Consider the following 9,712-nt stretch of genomic DNA (forward strand, 5'->3'; position numbering starts at 1 on the left):
ACAAGTGCGAAAAGTGGTTTTTCAACACTATCACAAGTGCAAAATGTGTTTTTTCCACACTAATACAAGTGCAAAAGTGGTTTCCTGCACCAACACAAGTGCGAAAAGTGGTTTTTCAACACTAACACAAATGCGAAAAGTGGTTTTTCAACACTAACACAAGTGCGAAAAGTGGTTTTTCCACACTAATACAAGTGCAAAAGTGGTTTCCTGCACCAACACAAGTGCGAAAAGTGGTTTTTCAACACTAACACAAGTGCGAAAAAGTGGTTTTTCAACACTAACACAAGTGCGAAAAGTGGTTTTTCAACACTATTACAAGTGCAAAAAGTGTTTTTTCCACACTAATACAAGTGCAAAAGTGATTTCCTGCACCAACACAAGTGCGAAAAGTGGTTTTTCAACACTAACACAAGTGCGAAAAGTGGTTTTTCAACACTATCACAAGTGCAAAAAGTGTTTTTTCCACACTAATACAAGTGCAAAAGTGGTTTCCTGCACCAACACAAGTGCGAAAAGTGGTTTTTCAACACTAACACAATTGCGAAAAGTGGTTTTTCAACACTAATACAAGTGCAAAAGTGGTTTCCTGCACCAACACAAGTGCGAAAAGTGGTTTTACAACACTAACACAAGTGCAAAAGTGGTTTCCTGCACCAACACAAGTGCGAAAAGTGGTTTTTCAACACTAACACAAGTGCGAAAAGTGGTTTTTCAACACTATCACAAGTGCAAAAAGTGTTTTTTCCACACTAATACAAGTGCAAAAGTGGTTTCCTGCACCAACACAAGTGCGAAAAGTGGTTTTTCAACACTAACACAAGTGCGAAAAGTGGTTTTTCAACACTAACACAAGTGCGAAAAGTGGTTTTTCCACACTAATACAAGTGCAAAAGTGGTTTCCTGCACCAACACAAGTGCGAAAAGTGGTTTTTCAACACTAACACAAGTGCGAAAAGTGGTTTTTCAACACTACCACAAGTGCAAAAAGTGTTTTTTCCACACTAATACAAGTGCAAAAGTTGTTTCCTGCACCAACACAAGTGCGAAATGTGGTTTTTCAACACTAACACAAGTGCAAAACGTGTTTTTTCCACACTAATACAAGTGCAAAAGTTGTTTCCTGCACCAACACAAGTGCGAAAAGTGGTTTTACAACACTAACACAAGTGCAAAAGTGGTTTCCTGCACCAACACAAGTGCGAAAAGTGGTTTTTCAAAACTAACACAAGTGCGAAAAGTGGTTTTTCAACACTATCACAAGTGCAAAAAGTGTTTTTTCCACACTAATACAAGTGCAAAAGTGGTTTCCTGCACCAACACAAGTATGAAAAGTGGTTTTTCAACACTAACACAAGTGCGAAAAGTGGTTTTTCAACACTAACACAAGTGCGAAAAGTGGTTTTTCCACACTAATACAAGTGCAAAAGTGGTTTCCTGCACCAACACAAGTGCGAAAAGTGGTTTTTCAACACTAACACAAGTGCGAAAAGTGGTTTTTCAACACTACCACAAGTGCAAAAAGTGTTTTTTCCACACTAATACAAGTGCAAAAGTGGTTTCCTGCACCAACACAAGTGCGAAATGTGGTTTTTCAACACTAACACAAGTGCAAAAAGTGTTTTTTCCACACTAATACAAGTGCAAAAGTGGTTTCCTGCACCAACACAAGTGCGAAAAGTGGTTTTTCCACACTAATACAAGTGCAAAAGTGGTTTCCTGCACCAACACAAGTGTGAAAAGTGGTTTTTCAACACTAACACAATTGCGAAAAGTGGTTTTTCAACACTATCACAAGTGCAAAAAGTGTTTTTTCCACACTAATACAAGTGCAAAAGTTGTTTCCTGCACCAACACAAGTGCGAAAAGTGGTTTTTCAACACTAACACAAGTGCGAAAACTGGTTTTTCAACACTAACACAAGTGCGAAAAGTGGTTTTTCCACACTAATACAAGTGCAAAAGTGGTTTCCTGCGCCAACACAAGTGCGAAAAGTGTTTTTTCAACACTAACACAAGTGCGAAAAGTGGTTTTTCAACACTATCACAAGTGCAAAAAGTGTTTTTCCACACTAATACAAGTGGAAAAGTGGTTTCCTGCACCAACACAAGTGCGAAAAGTGGTTTTTCAACACTAACACAAGTGCGAAAAGTGGTTTTTCAACACTAACACAAGTGCGAAAAGTGTTTTTTCCACACTAATACAAGTGCAAAAGTGGTTTCCTGCACCAACACAAGTGCGAAAAGTGGTTTTACAACACTAACACAAGTGCGAAAAGTGGTTTTTCAACACTAACACAAGTGCGAAAAGTGGTTTTTCAACACTAACACAAGTGCGAAAAGTGGTTTTCCACACTAATACAAGTGCAAAAGTGGTTTCCTGCACCAACACAAGTGCGAAAAGTGCTTTTTCAACACTAACACATGTGCGAAAAGTGGTTTTTCAACACTATCACAAGTGCAAAAAGTGTTCTTTCCACACTAATACAAGTGCAAACGTGGTTTCCTGCACCAACACAAGTGCGAAAAGTGGTTTTTCAACACTAACACAAGTGCGAAAGGTTGTTTTTTGAATACTAACACAAGTGCGAAAAGTGGTTTTTCCACACTAATACAAGTGCAAAAGTGGTTTCCTGCACCAACACAAGTGCGAAAAGTGGTTTTTCAACACTAACACAAGTGCGAAAAGTGGTTTTTCAACACTATCACAAGTGCAAAAAGTGTTTTTTCCACACTAATACAAGTGCAAAAGTGGTTTCCTGCACCAACACAAGTGCGAAAAGCGGTTTTTCAACACTAACTCAAGTGCGAAAAGTGGTTTTTCAACACTAACACAAGTGCGAAAAGTAATTTTTCCACACTAATACAAGTGCAAAAGTGGTTTCTTGCACCAACACAAGTTCGAAAAGTGGTTTTTCAACACTAACACAAGTGCGAAAAGTGGTTTTTCAACACTATCAGAGTGCGAAAAGTGTTTTTTCCACACTAATACAAGTGCAAAAGTGTTTTCCTGCACAAACACAAGTGCGAAAAGTGGTTTTTCAACACTAACACAAATGCGAAAAGTGGTTTTTCAACACTAACACAAGTGCGAAAAGTGGTTTTTCCACACTAATACAAGTGCAAAAGTGGTTTCCTGCACCAACACAAGTGCAAAAAGTGGTTTTTCAACACTAACACAAGTGCGAAAAGTGGTTTTTCAACACTATTACAAGTGCAAAAAGTGTTTTTTCCACACTAATACAAGTGCAAAAGTGGTTTCCTGCACCAACACAAGTGCGAAAAGTGGTTTTTCAACACTAACACAAGTGCGAAAAGTGGTTTTTCAACACTATCACAAGTGCAAAAAGTGTTTTTTCCACACTAATACAAGTGGAAAAGTGGTTTCCTGCACCAACACAAGTGCGAAAAGTGGTTTTTCAACACTAACACAAGTGCGAAAACTGGTTTTTTGAACACTAACACAAGTGCGAAAAGTGGTTTTTCCACACTAATAAAAGTGCAAAAGTGGTTTCCTGCACCAACACAAGTGCGAAAAGTGTTTTTTCAACACTAACACAAGTGCGAAAAGTGGTTTTTCAACACTATCACAAGTGCAAAAAGTGTTTTTTCCACACTAATACAAGTGGAAAAGTGGTTTCCTGCACCAACACAAGTGCGAAAAGTGGTTTTTCAACACTAACACAAGTGCGAAAAGTGGTTTTTCAACACTAACACAAGTGCGAAAAGTGTTTTTTCAACACTAATACAAGTGCAAAAGTGGTTTCCTGCACCAACACAAGTGCGAAAAGTGGTTTTACAACACTAACACAAGTGCGAAAAGTGGTTTTTCAACACTAACACAAGTGCGAAAAGTGGTTTTTCAACACTAACACAAGTGCGAAAAGTGGTTTTTCCACACTAATACAAGTGCAAAAGTGGTTTCCTGCACCAACACAAGTGCGAAAAGTGGTTTTTCAACACTAACACATGTGCGAAAAGTGGTTTTTCAACACTATCACAAGTGCAAAAAGTGTTTTTCCCACACTAATACAAGTGCAAAAGTGGTTTCCTGCACCAACACAAGTGCGAAAGGTGGTTTTTCAACACTAACACAAGTGCGAAAAGTGGTTTTTCAACACTAACACAAGTGCGAAAAGTGGTTTTTCCACACTAATACAAGTGCAAAAGTGGTTTCCTGCACCAACACAAGTGCGAAAAGTGGTTTTTCAACACTAACACAAGTGCGAAAAGTGGTTTTTCAACACTATCACAAGTGCAAAAAGTGTTTTTTCCACAATAATACAAGTGCAAAAGTGGTTTCCTGCACCAACACAAGTGCGAAAAGTGGTTTTTCAACACTAACACAATTGCGAAAAGTGGTTTTTCAACACTAACACAAGTGCGAAAAGTAATTTTTCCACACTAATACAAGTGCAAAAGTGGTTTCCTGCACCAACACAAGTGCGAAAAGTGGTTTTTCAACACTAACACAAGTGCGAAAAGTGGTTTTTCAACACTATCACAAGTGCAAAAAGTGTTTTTTCCACACTAATACAAGTGCAAAAGTGGTTTCCTGCACCAACACAAGTGCGAAAAGTGGTTTTTCAACACTAACACAAATGCGAAAAGTGGTTTTTCAACACTAACATAAGTGCGAAAAGTGGTTTTTCCACACTAATACAAGTGCAAAAGTGGTTTCCTGCACCAACACAAGTGCGAAAAGTGGTTTTTCCACACTAACACAAGTGCGAAAAGTGGTTTTTCAACACTAACACAAGTGCGAAAAGTGGTTTTTCAACACTAACACAAGTGCGAAAAGTGGTTTTTCAACACTAACACAAGTGCGAAAAGTGTTTTTTCCACACTAATACAAGTGCAAAAGTGGTTTCCTGCACCAACACAAGTGCGAAAAGTGGTTTTTCAACACTAACACAAGTGCGAAAAGTGGTTTTTCAACACTAACACAAGTGCGAAAAGTGGTTTTTCAACACTAACACAAGTGCGAAAAGTGTTTTTTCCACACTAATACAAGTGCAAAAGTGGTTTCCTGCACCAACACAAGTGCGAAAAGTGGTTTTTCAACACTAACACAAGTGCGAAAAGTGGTTTTTCAACACTAACACAAGTGCGAAAAGTGGTTTTTCCACACTAATACAAGTGCAAAAGTGGTTTCCTGCACCAACACAAGTGCGAAAAGTGGTTTTTCAACACTAACACAAGTGCGAAAAGTGGTTTTTCAACACTATCACAAGTGCAAAAAGTGTTTTTTCCACACTAATACAAGTGCAAAAGTCGTTTCCTGCACCAACACAAGTGCGAAAAGTGGTTTTTCAACACTAACACAAGTGCGAAAAGTGGTTTTTCAACACTAACACAAGTGCGAAAAGTGGTTTTTCAACACTAACACAAGTGCGAAAAGTGTTTTTCCACACTATGACAAGTGCAAAAGTGGTTTCCTGCACCAACACAAGTGCGAAAAGTGGGTTTTCAACACTAACACAAGTGCGAAATGTGGTTTATCAACACTATCACAAGTGCAAAAAGTGGTTTTTCCACACTAATACAAGTGCAAAAGTGGTTCCCTGCACCAACACAAGTGCGAAAAGTGGTTTTTCAACACTAACACAAGTGCGAATAGTGGTTTTTCAACACTAACACAAGTGCGAAAAATGGTTTTTCAACACTATCACAAGTGCAAAAAGTGTTTTTTCCACACTAATACAAGTGCAAAAGTGGTTTCCTGCACCAACACAAGTGCGAAAAGTGGTTTTTCAACACTAACACAAGTGCGAAAAGTGGTTTTTCAACACTAACACAAGTGCGAAAAGTGGTTTTTCCACACTAATACAAGTGCAAAGGTGGTTTCCTGCACCAACACAAGTGCGAAAAGTGGTTTTTCAACACTAACACAAGTGCGAAAAGTGGTTTTTCAACACTATCACAAGTGCAAAAAGTGTTTTTTCCACACTAATACAAGTGCAAAAGTGGTTTCCGGCACCAACACAAGTGCGAAAAGTAGTTTTTCAACACTAACACAAGTGCGAAAAGTGGTTTTGTCACACTAATACAAGTGCAAAAGTGGTTTCCTGCACCAACACAAGTGCGAAAAGTGGTTTTTCAACACTAACAAAGTGCGAAAAGTGTTTTTTCAACACTATCCCAAGTGCAAAAAGTGTTTTTTCCACACTAATACAAGTGCAAAAGTGGTTTCCTGCACCAACACAAGTGCGAAAAGTGGTTTTTCAACACTAACACAAGTGCGAAAAGTGGTTTTTCAACACTAACACAAGTGCGAAAAGTGGTTTTTCAACACTAACACAAGTGCGAAAAGTGGTTTTTCCACACTAATACAAGTGCAAAAGTGGTTTCCTGCACCAACACAAGTGCGAAAAGAGGTTTTTCAACACTAACACAAGTGCGAAAAGTGGTTTTTCAACACTAACACAAGTGCGAAATCTGGTTTTTCAACACTACCACAAGTGCGAAAAGTGGTTTTTCAACACTAACACAAGTGCGAAAAGTGTTTTTTCCACACTAATACAAGTGCAAAAGTGGTTTCCTGCACCAACACAAGTGCGAAAAGTGGTTTTTCAACACTAACACAAGTGCGAAAAGTGGTTTTTCAACACTAACACAAGTGCGAAAAGTGGTTTTTCAACACTAACACAAGTGCAAAAAGTGGTTTTTCCACACTAATACAAGTGCAAAAGTGGTTTCCTGCACCAACACAAGTGCGAAAAGTGGTTTTTCAACACTAACACAAGTGCGAAAAGTGGCTTTTCAACACTAACACAAGTGCGAAAAGTGGTTTTTCAACACTAATACAAGTGCAAAAGTGGTTTCCTGCACCAACACAAGTGCGAAAAGTGGTTTTTCAACACTAACACAAGTGCGAAAAGTGGTTTTTCAACACTAACACAAGTGCGAAAAGTGGTTTTTCAACACTAACACAAGTGCAAAAAGTGGTTTTTCAACACTAACACAAGTGCGAAAAGTGGTTTTTCCACACTAATACAAGTGCAAAAGTGGTTTCCTGCACCAACACAAGTGCGAAAAGTGGTTTTTCAACATTACCGCAAGTGCGAAAAGTGGTTTATCAACACTATCACAAGTGCAAAAAGTGGTTTTTCCACACTAATACAAGTGCAAAAGTGGTTCCCTGCACCAACACAAGTGCGAAAAGTGGTTTTTCAACACTATCACAAGTGCAAAAATTGTTTTTTCCACACTAATACAAGTGCAAAAGTGGTTTCCTGCACCAACACAAGTGCAAAAGTGGTTTCCTGCACCAACACAAGTGCGAAAAGTGGTTTTTCAACACTAACACAAGTGCGAATAGTGGTTTTTCAACACTAACACAAGTGCGAAAAATGGTTTTTCAACACTATCACAAGTGCAAAAAGTGTTTTTTCCACACTAATACAAGTGCAAAAAGTGTTTTTTCCACACTAATACAAGTGCAAAAGTCGTTTCCTGCACCAACACAAGTGCGAAAAGTGGTTTTTCAACACTAACACAAGTGCGAAAAGTGGTTTTTCAACACTAACACAAGTGCGAAAAGTGGTTTTTCAACACTAACACAAGTGCGAAAAGTGTTTTTCCACACTATGACAAGTGCAAAAGTGGTTTCCTGCACCAACACAAGTGCGAAAAGTGGGTTTTCAACACTAACACAAGTGCGAAATGTGGTTTATCAACACTATCACAAGTGCAAAAAGTGGTTTTTCCACACTAATACAAGTGCAAAAGTGGTTCCCTGCACCAACACAAGTGCGAAAAGTGGTTTTTCAACATTAACACAAGTGCGAATAGTGGTTTTTCAACACTAACACAAGTGCGAAAAATGGTTTTTCAACACTATCACAAGTGCAAAAAGTGTTTTTTCCACACTAATACAAGTGCAAAAGTGGTTTCCTGCACCAACACAAGTGCGAAAAGTGGTTTTTCAACACTAACACAAGTGCGAAAAGTGGTTTTTCAACACTAACACAAGTGCGAAAAGTGGTTTTTCCACACTAATACAAGTGCAAAGGTGGTTTCCTGCACCAACACAAGTGCGAAAAGTGGTTTTTCAACACTAACACAAGTGCGAAAAGTGGTTTTTCAACACTATCACAAGTGCAAAAAGTGTTTTTTCCACACTAATACAAGTGCAAAAGTGGTTTCCGGCACCAACACAAGTGCGAAAAGTGGTTTTTCAACACTAACACAAGTGCGAAAAGTGGTTTTTCAACACTAACACAAGTGCGAAAAGTGGTTTTTCAACACTAACACAAGTGCAAAAAGTGTTTTTCCACACTATGACAAGTGCAAAAGTGGTTTCCTGCACCAACACAAGTGCGAAAAGTGGGTTTTCAACACTAACACAAGTGCGAAATGTGGTTTATCAACACTATCACAAGTGCAAAAAGTGGTTTTACCACACTAATACAAGTGCAAAAGTGGTTCCCTGCACCAACACAAGTGCGAAAAGTGGTTTTTCAACACTAACACAAGTGCGAATAGTGGTTTTTCAACACTAACACAAGTGCGAAAAATGGTTTTTCAACACTATCACAAGTGCAAAAAGCGTTTTTTCCACACTAATACAAGTGCAAAAGTGGTTTCCTGCACCAACACAAGTGCGAAAAGTGGTTTTTCAACACTAACACAAGTGCGAAAAGTGGTTTTTCAACACTAACACAAGTGCGAAAAGTGGTTTTTCCACACTAATACAAGTGCAAAGGTGGTTTCCTGCACCAACACAAGTGCGAAAAGTGGTTTTTCAACACTAACACAAGTGCGAAAAGTGGTTTTTCAACACTATCACAAGTGCAAAAAGTGTTTTTTCCACATAATACAAGTGCAAAAGTGGTTTCCTGCACCAACACAAGTGCGAAAAGTGGTTTTTCAACACTAACACAAGTGCGAAAAGTGGTTTTGCCACACTAATACAAGTGCAAAAGTGGTTTCCTGCACCAACACAAGTGCGAAAAGTGGTTTTTCAATACTAACACAAGTGCGAAAAGTGGTTTTTCAACACTAACACAAGTGCGAAAAGTGGTTTTTCCACACTAATACAAGTGCAAAAGTGGTTTCCTGCACCAACACAAGTGCGAAAAGTGGTTTTTCAACACTAACACAAGTGCGAAAAGTGGTTTTTCAACACTAACACAAGTGCGAAAAGTGGTTTTTCAACACTAACACAAGTGCGAAAAGTGGTTTTTCCACACTAATACAAGTGCAAAAGTGGTTTCCTGCACCAACACAAGTGCGAAAAGAGGTTTTTCAACACTAACACAAGTGCGAAAAGTGGTTTTTCAACACTAACACAAGTGCGAAATCTGGTTTTTCAACACTACCACAAGTGCGAAAAGTGGTTTTTCAACACTAACACAAGTGCGAAAAGTGTTTTTTCCACACTAATACAAGTGCAAAAGTGGTTTCCTGCACCAACACAAGTGCGAAAAGTGGTTTTTCAACACTAACACAAGTGCGAAAAGTGGTTTTTTCAACACTAACACAAGTGCGAAAAGTGGTTTTTCAACACTAACACAAGTGCAAAAAGTGGTTTTTCCACACTAATACAAGTGCAAAAGTGGTTTCCTGCACCAACACAAGTGCGAAAAGTGGTTTTTCAACACTAACACAAGTGCGAAAAGTGGCTTTTCAACACTAACACAAGTGCGAAAAGTGGTTTTTCAACACTAATACAAGTGCAAAAGTGGTTTCCTGCACCAACACAAGTGCGA

The sequence above is a fragment of the Myxine glutinosa genome, unplaced genomic scaffold (genome assembly GCF_964187855.1).
Source record: "Myxine glutinosa unplaced genomic scaffold, kmMyxGlut1.1 SCAFFOLD_2083, whole genome shotgun sequence".
NCBI classification, from domain to species: domain Eukaryota; kingdom Metazoa; phylum Chordata; class Myxini; order Myxiniformes; family Myxinidae; genus Myxine; species Myxine glutinosa.